Source organism: Pseudonaja textilis, chromosome 4 (assembly GCF_049901715.1).
Source record: "Pseudonaja textilis isolate UNSWEBS1 chromosome 4, rPseTex1.2, whole genome shotgun sequence".
NCBI lineage: Eukaryota > Metazoa > Chordata > Lepidosauria > Squamata > Elapidae > Pseudonaja > Pseudonaja textilis.
The window spans coordinates 79,809,884-79,826,659 of NC_141993.1; the positions used below are offsets into that span (position 1 = coordinate 79,809,884).

The 16,776-nt window shown below is 37.7% G+C and overlaps 1 protein-coding gene across 20 annotated transcripts in view; it reads left to right on the top strand.

The window, feature by feature from the left end:
- Positions 1-11,828: 11,828 nt before the first annotated feature.
- Positions 11,829-16,776, top strand: part of NAALADL2 (N-acetylated alpha-linked acidic dipeptidase like 2) — a 608,345-nt gene continuing 603,397 nt past the window's right edge. For 5 of the 20 annotated variants that reach the window (XM_087933477.1, XM_087933491.1, XM_087933478.1 and 2 more), the window contains exon 1: positions 11,848-12,039. The gene's annotated coding sequence lies outside the window, so the exon portion shown is untranslated. Of the gene's footprint in view, positions 12,040-12,306; positions 12,482-16,776 lie in introns of all 20 variants that reach the window. The other 15 variants (XM_087933475.1, XM_087933472.1, XM_087933489.1 and 12 more) reach the window with 9 other exon arrangements.

The window sequence follows — 16,776 nt, forward strand, 5'->3', positions numbered from 1 at the left end:
GAGAGTCTAAGAAGCTGATACAAAGATGACAGGGTCATCTTCTCCAGAGTACCCGAGAGCAGGACAAGAAGCAATGGATGGAAACTAATCAAGGAGAGAAGCAATCTAGAACTAAGGAGACATTTCCTGACAGTTAGAACAATTAATCAGTGGACCAACTTGCCTCCAGAGGTTATGAATGCTCCAACACTGGAAGTTTTAAAGAAGAGATTAGATAACCATTTGTCTGAAGTGGTGTAGAGTTTCCTGCCTAGGCAGGGGGTTGTACTAGAAGACCTCCAAGGTCCCTTCCAACTCTGTTATTCTATTATATTCTAAAACAACAACAACATTTGTCTGAAATAGTATGGATTTTCCTGGTTGAGCAGTGGGTTGGACTAGAAGACCTCCAAGGTCCCTTCTAACTATCTTATTCTGTTATTCTGAACCTTGTTATTTTCAGATAATTCTGAATATGTGTTGTGGTTGTTCTCAACTGATTGCTGTTTTGCTAATCACAAAATAATCACCCAACTAACTTTACTTGATCTCCCTTCAATGAAATTGAAGAGATAGCTAAAAATACCACAAGTACTAAATACTGACAATAAAACTCAAATGCTTCAGCCACCAAATGAGAAGAGAGGACTTCGATTGCATTTTGTGTTTTTGAGGACAACAGCACCATCTTGGAAACGTAGAACTGATTTCAGGTTTTCAGTTTTTCACTTTCTAAAATTGCTTCTTTAAGTCTATGGGAGTTCTAGGGGAAGTAAGGCTGATGTGGAAGGCATGACATGTGTTTTCAAGCAGGATCCAATAAGTAAAAGAGTGAGGAATTGAGGGGGGAAAGCTAAGTGTAAATAAAATATTTCAACCTTTCATCTTAGCCTTTTGCAGCATTTTTTTTTTAAAGGCAAAGATATATTTTTATTTCCCTCGACACCCAAAGCAGTAAAAGAGGAAGTAAAGAAGAAAGTAGAGGGAGATATTTTAGCAGAACATTTCAGTAACTCCATAAAAGCTTGAAGATAGCTATATAAAATAGTCCAGAGGATAATGTGATAAGATTCTGAGAATAATAAAGTCACAGAGCCCATTCTGTAGCTGCTAAGTCACCCTTTCACTTTCATATGGAATTTGGAATTTAACAGTGTACATCAGTGTTTTCTACTATTGCTGGAAAAGCAGATTTTTTTTTCATGTGGAGAGAGAGAGAGAGGGAGGAAGGAAGGGAGGGAGGGAGAGTTGTGGCGGCACATGTTATTGTCTCTTCCTTTACCTCTCCAGAATAGTTGAGCAAGATGCAAAGATCTATGCATATGTATGCTTTAGCCAACATTCAGGAATTGGGTCAAAAAGCAGAATCTAAATATTCTAGTCTTTCAAAGTCTTGATTGTTATCATTTAAAGAGCAGGTGTTTTTTTGTCACAAGGTAATTGCAAAAGACCTGATGCATGGTTTGCAATGGAAAAATTTAATTTGGACCCAAGAGTTAATTATTTTTCAGGGATGTTATCCTTTAACATCGATGGAGCATTAATTCTAGAACAAACCATGTATTTTTTCTGTTGGTTAAAATGCCTGCTCGGCTTAGTCCATTTTGATCCAAGCAAAATGTGTGTGAGTGTTTTTGAGTGGATCTGCCTGCCTGCCTGCTTGCCTGCCCGCCTGCCCACCTCCCACCCACCCAAACACCCTCCTATCTATCTATCTATCTATCTATCTATCTATCTATCTATCTATCTATCTATCTATCTATCTATCTATCTAGCCAGGTAGGTATTATCTCTACCAAATGGTCTTAAAGTAACTTTTTTGAGTAAGTGACAGAAAAAGGAAGAAATGGGTGTTATTAAAATGTGTAAAAAGTAACTTTTAAAAAATCATTATTTTTTAATAGACTATAAAGATAAAACTAACAAACATATTGCATCAAAAAGAGGAATTGATGAGAGAATAAAGAAAAACAAAAACAATAGGCATGCAGAAAAAAAACTATAGAAAGAAGTAGAAGCATAAACAGAAAGTGACTTTTAACTTCTTTTACAAATGACATACTGTACACACCAATAAGCAATAAGCAACACAGAAAATTATGTTTATTTATTGTATGCATTAATTCAATATTATATAACTGCTACCTTAACAAGGGGGATCTCAGATATGACCAGAAGAGTATGTATTGTTTATCTTTTCTAATGACTTACTTTTAAATATTACTTTAAGAACTCTTATCTTATATTAGATATTTTCCACATTGTTTCAATGCAACCTCTGTAACCGTGATGGCAAACCTATGGCATGCATGCCACAAGTGGCACGCAGAACCATTGGTGCCAGCACGTGAGCCGCAGGCAAACTTACCTCACTGTGCATGCGTGAGCCTCACAACTGACTTTTCTGCTGGTTTCAGGCCTTTTTCAGCCTGCAAGACTTTTCAGGTTAAATAGGCCTGTTTTGTCACTTCCTGTAATACTGGAAGGGACGAAACAGGCATATTATTTGGCCTGAAAAGACTTGCAGAGGCTTTTTCCAAGCTTCTGAGAGGCTGAAAAAGGACTCAAACTAGCCGAAAAATAAGCTGTGAGGTACTGTGCAGATAACAGGGTGACGGGGATTGCATGCGTATGTGCAGGGGGCATGAGGGGGCGCATTGCATTCTGGGTACTGACATGTGAGTGCTGCCACGTGACTGTGCAGGTGCTGATGTGCATGCAATTTTTCACACAGGAGCCCAAAAAGGTTAGCCATCACTGCTCTATAGAGTCTTGCTGGATAATCTTGTTGCAATACTGTCCTTTCTCATCTTTGCAGTATCTTCCTATGAGGAGATAGAGAGAAATATTTCCGTAATTCTTGTGGAGACAAGTTATCTGGCCAAAACAGTACAGAGGTAAAGCCTGAGAAGGCTGTAGCATTTCTCCTATTTGTATTCCATTCTGATAAACATAGATATAGTAACAGGTGTCTTGATATTTTAAATATTTTAAACATTTATGATCAAATGTTTTATCAACTTGAAATTCAAATCAAGTGAAAGCTGAAATTCAAATCAAGTAATCCCATATCAAATTATGTAACTTCAAAATCTAAATTCCTTATCCTCTCTTCTCATGATTCGTTTAACAGGGCATTCTACAATAGCCTGATTGAAATCAGGGCTAGATAATTAATTTTACCAAGAAATGAGAAACTGGAAATTATTGTGAGTGATGGACCAATAGGCTGAACTGCTTAAAATTAATTTTACTGCTTTATAAATAGCATCAAATGATTGTATATGGCTTTGATCAGCTGCTACTGTTAAGAATACATGTTATATCTTGTTTACATTTGTTTTCTAATTTCTGATTAACCTTATGCGGGCTGAACAAGGACAACCAAAGGCCTGGATGAGGCCCAGGGACTCTAAAATGCCCAGGTCAGGTCTAAATGAAAATTAAAACAACATGTAAAGAAAAAAAAACCAGAGCAACTTCAGTGAGTGAGTTAATTAAGCCTCTGCTAAAATCACTTCCCATGGAAATTCGGCTCACATGAAGCCAGCAAATTTCTTCATTTTGTCTGCATCTCACCTTCTGCTTGTGAGAAATGTAAGACATTTTGCCATGGATATGTCTAAAAGATATTTTCCTTTTGCACTGGGAAAATATACCATCTTCCTCTGGCATATGTTTCCCACAGTCTTCCAATTAACCTCTGCATAGTTTCAAAATTTTCATGCTTTGTAGAGGCATCTGATTTCAAGATAGAACGTAATCTTTCATCTGACACAACGAGAACAGACCACACCTGAGCAGGTTCAAACAAGAGAGAACAGTTCCTTTTCTGCCATATTGGCTTATGATGAATAATGGGAGGAAGCCAACTCTTGTGCTTATTTCCTTCCAGGGATAGTTCCGATTATGAAAGCCAGGAGAAGGAAGATGGCGGAAAGTTGAATGCAATGTGGGGAACTCGAAATAGTCATTGCATTCAGAGCTGGTAGAAAAATTAGGCTGAACCTGTCATTGATCAGTTTCCCACCATTGTCTCTTATCAGGCCTTCAGGTGTTTTGGAAAATAGATTGACGCCTGTGTTTCTATAAAAGCCTCTCACATATTGGAATACTGCTATCATGTCACCCCTGGTTCCTCTTTTCACTAGACTAGCCTTGCCCAGCTCCTGCAACTACTCATATGTTTTAGCCTCCAGTCACCTAGTTATCTTTGTTACTCTAATCTGCTATTTTTCCAAAGTTTCTACATCTTTTTTGTAATGTGGTGTCCAAAACTGAATGCAGTATTCCAGGTGTGGCTTAAGGCTTTGTAGAGCAGCACTAGTATCTCTCATGATCTGGATACTACCCCTCTAGGTGTCAGTGTTCCAATGAAACTCCCAATTTCATTCAGAACTCAGAAACAAACTTCATTCAATTAAAGATTTATTAAAGAAGTCATATTGGTACATCTAGGAAAACCGGAATCTGGGAGATCTGGGTTTTCCCAACCTAACTGAAAATCAAAAGCCCATCCCCTGCACTCATCAGTCCATTACAACTGGAGACATTCCTCCAGACACTCCTCTCCAGGTGCAGGGTAACTTGTCCTTGACTTTATGAGAAAAATGTTGAGTCTAATTTTCCACCTCTCTATGAAATCCCACCTCCCAAATTCCCAGACACTAAATGTGGCAGCCTCAAAGCTTCTAAATAAAATATGGCTTCCAATGCTGACACTAGGATTGTATGTGTTTGTGTATTTGTTGTGTATTTGTCTGTGTGTGTGTGAGAGAGAGAGAAAGACCATTACAAACAAACACATTCTTGCCTGGAAAATATTCCTGAATGTAAAATGTTGCTTAACAGAAAAATCTGTTGATATTTAGTTAAGAGAAGAATATTCAAAGATTCAAACTTCTGGTTTGAGCTTCTTCGGTGACAGATCTAAACCTCATCTCTGCAAGGCTTCAATCCGTGCTCGCTGCTGGAGTGCCCCGAGCCAGCTGGTTTCAGGGCTAAGCCACTCTGTAGAGGTGGTGAAGAGGGGGGAGACTGCCTGCAGGGTTGAGGAGAGCCGCATCTCTCCTCCCCAGCTGGCCATTACTCCCTTTCCCAAAGGCAGTGGTAGCGGTGGTCAGAAATGGCCACCACAAAGAAGAACTTGACCGGAAAAGAATGTGCAGGAGGAAGATAAGAAGAGAAAGTTTTGGTTGACCGGGTCAAACAGCAAAAGCAACAAATAAGTTACCCTGGAATTGAAACTATTAAAAAAAACCAATAACGTTGTTCCCTAAGAAGATTTTTAAGCTGCGAAGGAGAGAGAAAAGGGAAAAGTTTTGGGTTTTTTTCCTCTTTTTCCTATACTGACAGCTAAGAGACTTAAGCAAGAAATTGGAAAAAAATCCACTTTGACATTAATAGGCATTTAATGCTGAAAATAAAAAGTCAAAGGGATAATAAAGATTTCTGGATAATTAAAAGCTTTTGAAAACAGGAAAGGAGAGAAAAAGAATAAAAGGGCAGGATTTGGAAGGGAGGAGACTGCCTGGAATTAAAAAGAACTTACAGCAAAATCTCAACCAGACTTCCAAAAGATACATTTTAACTGAAATATCACAACAAAAACCCCAGGAAGAAAAAGTGGAAAAAGAAATAAGAAGATATAACTCGGGACTATTTGGATTACTTGATGATTTCTGGATTTTTGGTTATTGTATTAGAATGACTAAAATCAATCAGGTGGTTGTTTAAAACTGTTTAAAATGGCTCCACTTTTAGAAGAACTGAAAATGAAACTTAAAAAATACAAAGAAGATGCACAAGAAGGGAGAGGTTCTCTTGGCTTCGTATTTCAATTTTTAGAAATGGAGATTTGGAATTATGAGAAACAATAAGAAATGCCTGCAGAACAAGAAGATTGTGACAAAGAAGAAGCCATCTTTAATGAACGAGTAATCTTAGGTCGGGGAAAAAAAGGAAAGGGGAGAAAGAGAATGGAAAGTTTAAGATTGGGAAAAACAACTCAAAAAAAATAGAGTGAAAAATAAGTATAAAATCAGAAAGTAACAGAAGAGGGAAATGCGGAAGAGACAATTAGAAGTAGAGAGACAAGGGGGTAAAAAGGGGAGGGGGAAGACGAGAGGGAAGAAAGAAAGGAAAACAGGGCCTATTTGTAATGGGTGAAATTTAATGGAAAATGGGATTCTGCAAAGGTACATAAGGTAGCATTGTTATATTAGAAACAGAAATAATTTTAGAAAATATGAAACAATGTATCATTAAAATGTTTGATAAAATAGCTATTGTAATTCAGTGGAATGCTTGTAATAAATAAATGTAACAAAATGAATATTTAATGATGTACAAAACATATGTGAAGAGAAATAAGGGAAAAATTAATTGTGGAGATTATATGTGTTCTTAAGGAAGTATGATATTTAATTGAAAAGAAGTGTTAAAGATGTTAAGATTTTAATGATTATTAATGACAGAACTGGAATGGAATGAGAGCTTATAATTACATATATTTATAATCCTTTCTTTTTTTTAAAGAATATAGTGTGTATTTTTAAAATGTACCAAGCAGAATTTGATTGGAAGTTATGTATTATATTGAATGTCACAACCTTAAGGTATATATTGAAGCTTAAATAAGAGTTGAATGGATAAGATTAAAAGATATAAAGGTGTCATACTCCAATTAGTAACTACAGGAGAAAATCTGTTTAACGAGAAAAGATAACATGAAATCGAAACAGAACAGACAAAAGTATAAATATAATGATTTGAATTGAGATGAGATAATCAAAATAAAAGTGAGAAAATTAAAAGAGGGGAAATACTATATAGAAAATGTAGAATAGTATAAGATATGAAATAGAACACAAAAAGGAGCATGAAATTGGGTTTTGTGTCTGTATAAAAAAGTTCAACCTGGGACCATGCTATTTTCAAAAAAAGATGTTTACTTGTATTTTGTATGTGTGAAAACTCAAATTAAATTTTATTTAAAAAAAAGAATATTCAAAGATTCAGAATGAGTAGAATTAAATATACTTAAAAGTAGAATTAAATATATTTTTTAAAAAGCCACCAACAAATGGAGAAACAAGATGACCTGAATGCATGTGAAATTAGGATTGGTCAGAAATTGAATGATTTATCTTATCTGAGGTGTATGACTAAAATGGCTGTCACAATCACGTATTTGCAGGTTATCACCTCTTGAAACTCAGTTGCAGAGGTGATTTATTTGAATTTACTTCAGATCAAATTACAAGTAGTCTCGCCTTACAACTGTAGTTGAGCCCTGGATTAGGGTCATAAGTCACGGTAGTTGTTAACAACTGTGTTTGATTTTACAACTCTTTTTAACTGTGCTTGTTAAGTGAATGTTATATGAACCAGTTTTCTTCAACTGGTATTTTTTTCCAGAAACTGGAAATAAATGCTAGAAACCAGCCCCCCCCTCCCCTAACCCCCCAAAAAAGGACAAAAATTATGATCCTATGAATCAATTGCCAAATTCTGAAAATGTGATCATGTGACCATGGTGTGTGTGTGTGTGTGTGTGTGTGTGTGTGTGTTTATGCGCAATTGTCAGAAGTCCAGAACTGAGTTATAAGTAGCGCTGGGGAGATCAGTTGTGATTTGGAATGATCACCAAGCGACATGTTTTTAATTACTTATACCCATTCAAAACATTAGGCAGTTCCACTGGTCCTTTTCTGTCTTTCGTTGATGCAAATACTAATACTAACAAGAACAACCACAGGATAATGTTAAGAAGTATACAATTTTAGATAAATATATATATATTAATCAGAGAAAGCTAGCTAAGAAGGCTGCTTGATAAACTTTGACCAATTTTCTCTCATTTAACCATTCTCGGTTTAACATATATCATAGGTTTGTTTTGACTCTTAACAGGAGCATGAGAAAATGTAATGCTTTGAAAGATGGCTGATTTATAAATGCACTAAAAAAGAACATGTTGGGATTTTTCTTTATTTCCATATTTTTTTCAGAAGTGGGTGGCAAATATATATTAATAAAATAATTAATCTTCCTACAATCTAGGGCCTAGATTCTAGGCAGAATAATGAAGTCTCATTTTTTCTGTCATGGTGTAAGATGATAGCCTGGGAAAATGTTATCCATGTTTAAAGAAAAAAAAACCAGCAAGACACCTAAAATAGCTGTGTTTCTTCTTTCTTTGCATATTGGAACATAATAACACTCAGCCTGCTTAATTAGATGACATTTTACAGAGTGTTCTTAATGGGAACAAATTACTGTACTATTGGCACCTATGTAGTGCTATATTTTACAGCATATATTAGTTTAATATGCAGGGTATTTGCACAATAAGGTTGTTAAGTCTGTTTGCTTTGCTCCAGTTGATAGCTCCGTAAATGCCAAAATAAAATAAATCTTGTAGGCTTTTGTTTTGTTTTGTTTTGTTTAAAACAACAACAACAACCCAGCAGCTCATTCCCAGTTTACCACATGCAAACCTTTTGCTGGGTTTCCCTTCTGTATGGTGAAGGGAAAAGGTAAATATGTCTTCAAAATGAAAAATATATAGCGCAGAACTCACAGATAGGACACCTGATGCGATTTTCCCTTTCATGGTCTCAGTCAGCCCTGGGTCCTTTCCTAAATCTGCCTTACAGTTAAGGGGCAAAAAGTAAGTGTTGATTTTGGAGATAATCTTTGCAAAGGTACAGCTTTTCCTGCCCAGGGGAGAAAACTGTGCCCATATAATGGTTTATAGGAGTGACATTGAAAGACAAGCAGAAGAACTGCAAAATAGACAACATGCAGATAAGTAGCAGTTGAGTCCACAGAAGGAATAGGGATAGGGCAAGCATCTCATAGGACAAGCATCCTGGACCCTCCTTAGTTTCTTGAATTGTAAAGAAGAAGGAGCAGAAATGTACTTTAAGATTTTCAAGGTTGTGTTAATGTAAAGACATACTACATATATACAGTTAGTACTTCCGAGAGTCAGAGAATCATAGGGTTGGAAAGAACCTTGGAGATGTTCTAGTCCAACCCCCTCCTCAAGGCAGGAGATCTTATATCTGTGATGGTGAACCTATGGCACACATGCCGGAAGTGGCACATAGAGCCATCTCTCTGGGTATGTCAGCCATTGCCAGTTGTTCTTCCGGGTTCCAGTGCATTCATGCATGCATGCCAGCCAGCTGGTCTTCGCATGCGTGGGAGCACTGGAAACTGAAAGAGCAGCTCACACATGTGCTCCTGCCATCTGGTCTATTCCTCCAATTCAGATAGAGGTAAGAATTTTTTTTTTTAAAAAAAAAAAACCTCAGAGCAAACACAAATTGTGGCAGTTTCATAAACTACACAAAACAGGTAGTTTCCTTGTCAACAGGACAAAAGTAGTTTTCCTTTGTCTGCTTTTAAAATGTTATTCCTCTTTCTCAATCTAGTTTTAAGTGGTGGGATTTCTTGATAATCTCCTGTCCAATTAATTAAGATGGCCAAAGTCAGAAAATTGCTGAGGCTTAAACGATAGAGCTTGCATACGCTCAAGAATATTCCTTTCTTCCTTATCACAGGTAACAAACTGGATGTGTTGTTTAATTTCACACATGGAGGTAGACATTGTTATAAAGCATGACAGTGGAGGGAGAATGTAAGTGGTGTAATTAGTGTAATGAGCAGCAGAATCATTTAGAGTTTTGCTCCATCTTCAATTCAGGCAGAAACAGAAATGATCTAGTTATTTCAGGTCTACATCTGTGGCTAGGAATTGATAATCTATATCTTAACTTCTTATAGTTCTTTCTTAGCCCATGGTCTATTTCCATTTCTGCTTCCTGATCACTGCTTCCTAGAACCGCCTATATAGGATCGATGAAGGTTTGCGGCTTCCAGGAAGCCTTTATTGATTTTAAGAACGGTTACAGGAACTGGGCATGGCTACTCTAGTGATGAGAAGGACTAGGGGAGACATGATAGCAGTGTTCCAATATTTGAGGGGCTGCCACAGAGAGGAGGAGGGGATCAAGCTACTTTCTAAAGCACCCAAAGGCCAGACAAGGAATAATGGATGGAAACTAATCAAGGAGAGATTCAACGTAGAAATAAGGAGAAAGTTTCTGATACTGAGAATAATCAACCTATGGAATACCTTCCCTTTGGAAGTTGTGGGAGCTTGATCACTGGAGGCTTCAAGAAGAGATTGGACTCCCATCTGCCAGAAATGGTGTAGGGTCTCCTGCTTGGGCAGGGGGTTGGATTAGATGACCTACAAGGTCCCTTCCAACTCTGATTATCTGTTATCTGATCTTGCACAGACAGTCCATGATCTACAACCTCAATTGAGTCCAACATTTCTGATGCTGAGACAATTAAGTGAATTTTGCTCTTTTTTACATCCTTTCTTGCCACAGTTCTGAAGTGAATCGCTATCAGAAGATGACAAAAGCTGATCACCTGACCCTGGGACATTGCAACTGTCATAAATATGAGTCAGTTACCAAGCACCTGAATTTTGATCTCATGACCATGGGAATTCTGCAATGGATATAAATGTGAAAAACGGTCATAAGTCACTTTTTCCAGTGCTGTTGTAACTTCAAACAGTTACTAAATGAACTTTTGTAAGTTGAGGACTACCTGTAATAATAATTGAATTATTTTTATTGTAGACCCTTAGTCCTTTTAGTGACTGTCTCCAAATCTGTAATTCATATCTTCATTCTCAAAATCTTAACATATCCCCTTATGTTAATCAATCCTCCTCCTTCCCCTTCCCTTTGCCCTCCTCCTAACCCTTACTCTTACCTTTATCCTCCTCCCATGTTTTGTGTCCCATCACTTTAAATGTCTGGAAAAGCAGGGAGCATCACCCAATGGAATAATAATAATATTGATAATTGACATATTACTGGCAATAATATTCTAACCACAAAGATGATAATATTAACATTAGAATAGAACAGAATAGAATAGAATTCTTTATTGGCCAAGTATGATTGGACACACAAGGGATTTGTCCTATTTGCATATGCTCTCAGTGTACATAAAAGAAAATATACATTCATCAAGAATCATAAGGTACAACACCTAATAATAGTCATAGGCAATCAAATCATACTAGGAAACAGTCAATCAAAATTGTTTAGGATACAAGAAACAAGGTTACAGTCATAAGTGGGAGGGGATGGATGAAAGGAAGAATGGGAGGATAAATAGTAAATAGTAATGCAGACTTAGTAAATAGCTTGACAGTGTTGAGGGAATTATTTGTTTAGCAGAGTGATGGCGTTCAGGAAAAAACTGCTCTGTCTAGTTGTCTAATTAGTAATATGAGTCCAGTAAACATTTAGAAAAATATGGAAAAGTGGGCATTTCCCCTCCCCCCTCCATGGGTCTGAGAGAAAAAGAATAATCACAGGGGTATTCTCAAGGCATTTCTGATTGGCATGTGCAGTTTGACAGGGAAAATGAAGCTTCAAATAGTTGTTTTAAACCTAGACTATTATATTCCCCGTCTCTATATAGAAATATATCCATGGGCTTCTTCCGATGAGTCCAAATTCATTCCAGTTTCTTGCAGAAAACCCTAGATTTCAGTGTAGTAACTCAGAAAAGGCCCTGAAAACCTCAGAGTTTGAGCAGGCAGCTTTCTCTGAAAAAAAAATAAGACTAGGGCAGATTAAAAATGAGAGGAGAGAGCGAGGAGGAAGGAGGGAAGGAGGGAGAGGAGAGGAGAGAGGGACTAGGTTGGATAGGTGGAGCCAAAAGTCAATCAACTGGTTATTGTGTCTGAAGAATATGTAAATTCAACTGGAGAGATCAAAAGAGGTGATGTCACTTTATAGCAAAACAGGTCAGGCAAGCCCAGGTAACTGAGGAAGGTAAGCTGCTAATTAGGTGTACGGTTACATGCAGCGTAGGAAATCAGAAGGTCAAACTTCCTTCGTCACCGATTCCACTACCTTCTTTCCACAAACCCAACACGTACACACAATCACATACCCCATTATGCATAGAACATGGCAGAGAAGGATATAGGCTTCCCAAATTCTCCCTTGCCAGGTGAGTGTGTGTGTGTAAATGTCTCTATGTGTGCAACAGATGAGATCATGTTTGTAGTCTGCCCTGAGCAGGATTAAATTTCAAGGCAGTTAATGGGCCGTTTTCTGCACGGACAAGTATACTGGTGTGGCTCTGCTGGTACATGTGAAAGTTCTTGGGCAATGAGGGAGAAAAACCCCACCCTTGCTGTTTTTTGTGGGTTTGTGGTGATGGGGTGGGTGGGATGGAAATGCTGCTTCAGTTCATTATGGTTGGATTTTCCTGAAGTTTTAACAGGGTGAAAGGTGCCACAGATGGATGGAAATCAGTGTGACATTCCAGGGAGTTGGCAATTTTGCAGTTTTATTTCACGAAGGAGTTTTATTTGAGGAGGAGGAGGAGGAGGAGAAAGGAAAGGAAAGCAAGAGTATGTTTCTCAGTGAGGAATCAAGTAAGTGAGAAGGTAATATGTTATAACCAACAAAACACAGTAATTTTCTAGTTAACCGGCACTTTTATCAGAAGAGGAGATAAATTGGCCTGCAAAAATCCAACCCTTATTTAGAAAAACCACTTAACTTCTTTTGTAGCTACTGCCGTAAAGTTTGATAATGGCTATTTTTGTGCAAACATACTAAGGCTGGGGGATGGACAAATAAAAATGGGCTACTTTAGACAGTAATTGGTAGAAGGTTGATGCTTTGACTTGAATTTGGATGCTATAGAAAATTATTTCGGTTGCTTCTGTATACACCAGATTAAGAAGCCTGATGGTAGCCTACCAAACACTTTGTTTGTTTTCTTGTTGGTAAATGTTTTGATGTCATTCCTTTGCTAAACCTTTTGAATGCAATTTGCTACTTAGCAATCACAGAATGCTTACAACATTGTTGTACTTCCATCTACTCACTGAGTTCTTAAGACAGAAATTATTTTCATTATACAATCCTTCTGAGCAGATAGCTGAAATACATTCTGATTTTGTTGCAACATGGTATGATGGCATATGGCATTGAAAGGACCCCAGGATTCAACATTTTCTGTGATGAACCCCTCCACTAGGACAACTAACTACATTATATTTGGGTTGCCCAATCTTGGGGAAGTTTTTGAAGACTCAAGATGGCTTTTCTGGAGGGAGGTGCAGGATGAAATGGATGATCCTGTTACCCCAAAAGTGTAGGTACATTGGTCTGGATATTGTTATCAAGGGTTGTTTGTTTATGTGCATGTTCTTTTATTCTTCCTAACACCAGATGATTTTGGGGTGGGGTTTTTTTTTTTGCTATTATAAAGTGCTTAGAATTTCTGGAATGTAATGGCATATAAACTACAGTAAATATCTTATCAAAGAAGTATAGGCGTTTGTATAGCAGGGGTGGGATTCAAATTGGTTTACCACTGGTTCGGTGGGCATGGCTTGGTGGACATGCTTTGCGTATACACTTGCACTTGCATGTGGAAAACGTGCACTTTGCACGCCTGCAGAGTCGTTCCTACTGATTTTCTCCTGCACTCCTGCACTTTCCCTGTCTCTTCAACAGCTGATGCACGGCCATGTGCTGTGCCGTGCATTGCAGCTGAGCATCAAAAGCAGGAAATAAAGGTCAGTATGGAGCCAGGGCGAGCAGGTGGGCCCAATAGCTGATCATTAGAGGAAACCAGTTCACTTCCAGGTGAACTTCAGAGCTACCGTTTTGAACAAACTACCCCTGATGTATAGGCTTGTGGAGTCAATACTTTTAGTTCTTGATTGGCCCTCAATCTGGATTATGCAGCGTGATTGCCTCATAATTTCTAGGGATTTCTTCTTGAATAAGATGGTGATTTAGAAAGAGAATCTATTTGACTGACAATCAGATGACGTGTGTAGGCATGCATAGGAGGTTCACACAATCTATTATGTTCACACAGTTTTGAAGAAGGATTTTGTCAGTCCTGTTGAACGTCATTTCTCTCTTTTTTTTCTTTTTCTCTGTCTATGTCCTCCAGAATTTATGAAACAATGTAGTAATATAACTTTCTGGATTTTTAAAAAATTATTTTATAGATGTGGATATTGAAATTCGTAAGAGTTTCAATTTTTCCTGGTTTAGCTTGAAGTCAGCAGGGTATAAATTGGTACAGGGAGAAAGTGTGCAGGAATTCAGTTCAAAGAGAGGCTGTTTTCCCTTTACTGATTGCTAGTAGTCAGGGTCTGGACTGTGAAGATCTAATGGACTATGAGATGGCAGCAAAGATGTACTCCTATCAAGTGACCATCTGAATTTTTGTAATTTAGGTTTAATATCACTGCTTATTAGCCATTAGGTTGAGTCTGATTTTTAGCATTGGCCTATTTCAAATGAAGGTGCAGCTGTGATTGAAAAATAGATAGGATTGTACCAGAGGTGGTATTCAGCAGGTTCTGACCAGTTCTGGAGAACCGGTAGCAGAAATTTTGAGTAGTTTGGAGAACCAGCAAATACCACCTCTGACTGGCCCCACTCCCACCTATTCACTGCCTCCTGAGTCCCAGCTGATCGGCTGGTTCTTCTTTTGTTGCCCTGCACAGGAGAACGGAGCTGGAAAGCAGGTTAGTGGGGTGGGGAGGGAATGTGATTTTGCAGTAACCTCCCTGCAGGAGTGGGGAGGGAATGGAGATTTTACAGTATCCTTCCCCTGCCACAGTCACCAAGCCACGCCCACTAAGCCATTTTTTGAATCTTACCACTGGATTGTACTAAGCACTTTCATCCCATTGATAGCATGTGGGAACTGACAATTGATGCAGCTGTAGGACATAATAATGCAAAATAGATTAGGTCATATTAAGTATACCTGGACTGGTTCGTAATTTTTTGTGTGTGTGGGTCTTTTTTGTATTTTGGGATTGGGAGCAGGGTTAGGTGAAGTTTAGTTGATTTTTTGTTGTGGTTGGTTTGATATTAAATCTATAGTGGTATTTCCACTACAGTTGTAATGTTTTCCAGGGTGGGAAGACTTATGATCTTTTTAGGAATATCTAGAAATCAGGAAAAAAAGGGATGGGGTCTGCATGCAGCTCTGGGAATTCTCAGGAATTGGCTGTGGATCTGGTTGATGGAACAAATTCATATTTATGGTTCATCCCATCTTTTTATGCGTCCATCAATAAGTCTAGTCTATTTCATTCCCCAGTTCCTTTTTGAAAATGGTCACATAAAAGTTACATTAAATTATGCATTTTGAATCAAATCCCTCCAGAAAATATTTCCTTTCCAAGCATCTTGACATTCTTTTTCATTGTGGTACTCTTGGGAAATATGCAGTGTGTGACTTAATTAATGGTTGAATGCCACATTAATTTAGGAGTCAGGTCATTTTGTATCAGAATTTGCAAAGCCCTTTTAACACCAAGCATTCTTCCACATACTGTGCCCATACAACACATCTAATCAAGGCTGTTAAACATCTAATGACTCCATGTGCAGAGTGCGCAAAGCTTGGTTCCTTTTAACCTTGTTTTTTTGTTGTTGTTTATTTGTTTTTGGGTGGCTTAGTGTGCGGCCAACCCAGCCAATTTACATCATTGATGGCTTAATGTCTTGTGCAAATCAGAAAGTGGGTTATTTTACTACCCAGAGGAAATGTGATGTATTAGAGCAGCTGCTGTGCATGCACCAATGCAACAGAACATGAATTTCAAGATGTGTGCTGCGAGAGAATCTCATGTGGGCCATGACAAGTAGCTGAATTAAATAGTTGGAAATGGCAGGCACATAGTCTTGAAATCAATGACTACATGGTTTTCAACCACAAGTAACAGAATTCAGGGATTCTCTTGTGGTGTGAGCCACATTCTAATGTTCACATATGAAATGTTGGCAGGTTGTACTCTTGTTCTGAGCTACTTTTACAGTCCTCTTTGAATAAAAATGGAAACATTCCTATTGAGCTCTAGGGCTTTTGGACTTTCTAACAATTTCATAGAGAAATAAGGTCTTTGGTTCAATGGTGTCAGACCAGCACATTTTTAGGAAAAGAAAAATACAAAGCAACTATTTCTCTTCATCAGTTATTTTTTCCACTAAGTAATGCACTACAGAAGAACTAACATATTCATGGTTAAGCATGTTCATGTCCCAGTATCTCCAGTTAAATATGTTGTGAATCATTGAGGTTCCATGAAACCTCTCCCCTATCTATCTATCTATCTATCTATCTATCTATCTATCTATCTATCTATCTATCTATCTATCTATCTCTATCTATCTATTCCAAACAACACAACAAAATCTTCCTTAAAAACAGTCCAATCCAAAATATTATGCCAAATTGTCATTGGTGAAAGGTTTATGTATTCATTCAATTTAAGGAGATTTAAATTTAATCTCTTTGTTTATTCTACAAGGAGATTATGTTGTAGAAAAGAACTTCCAAGTATGTTAAACATACTTCTAAATCTTAATACTAAATACCACAATGCTCTGTGGCTCTTTTTAAACTAATAACTAGCTCACCATAGATTCTAATGTGCATTATGAGAAGTATATAAATTTGTATTTCTCAAGCATAATCAATAAAGGTGCACCCAACTGTTAGAAAATCATTTTCAGCTATACTCAGCCTCTCTTTCTCTTTCTCTCTTTCTCTCTCCCTCTCCCTCTTCCTTTCTCTCTTCCTTTCCCTTTCCTTCTCCCTTTCCCTCTCCTCTCCCTTTCTCTCTCACCTCCTTCTCCTCCTCCTTTCTTTTCCTTTGGATAATTTCATCATTGGGTTTACTTGCCAGTATTGAAT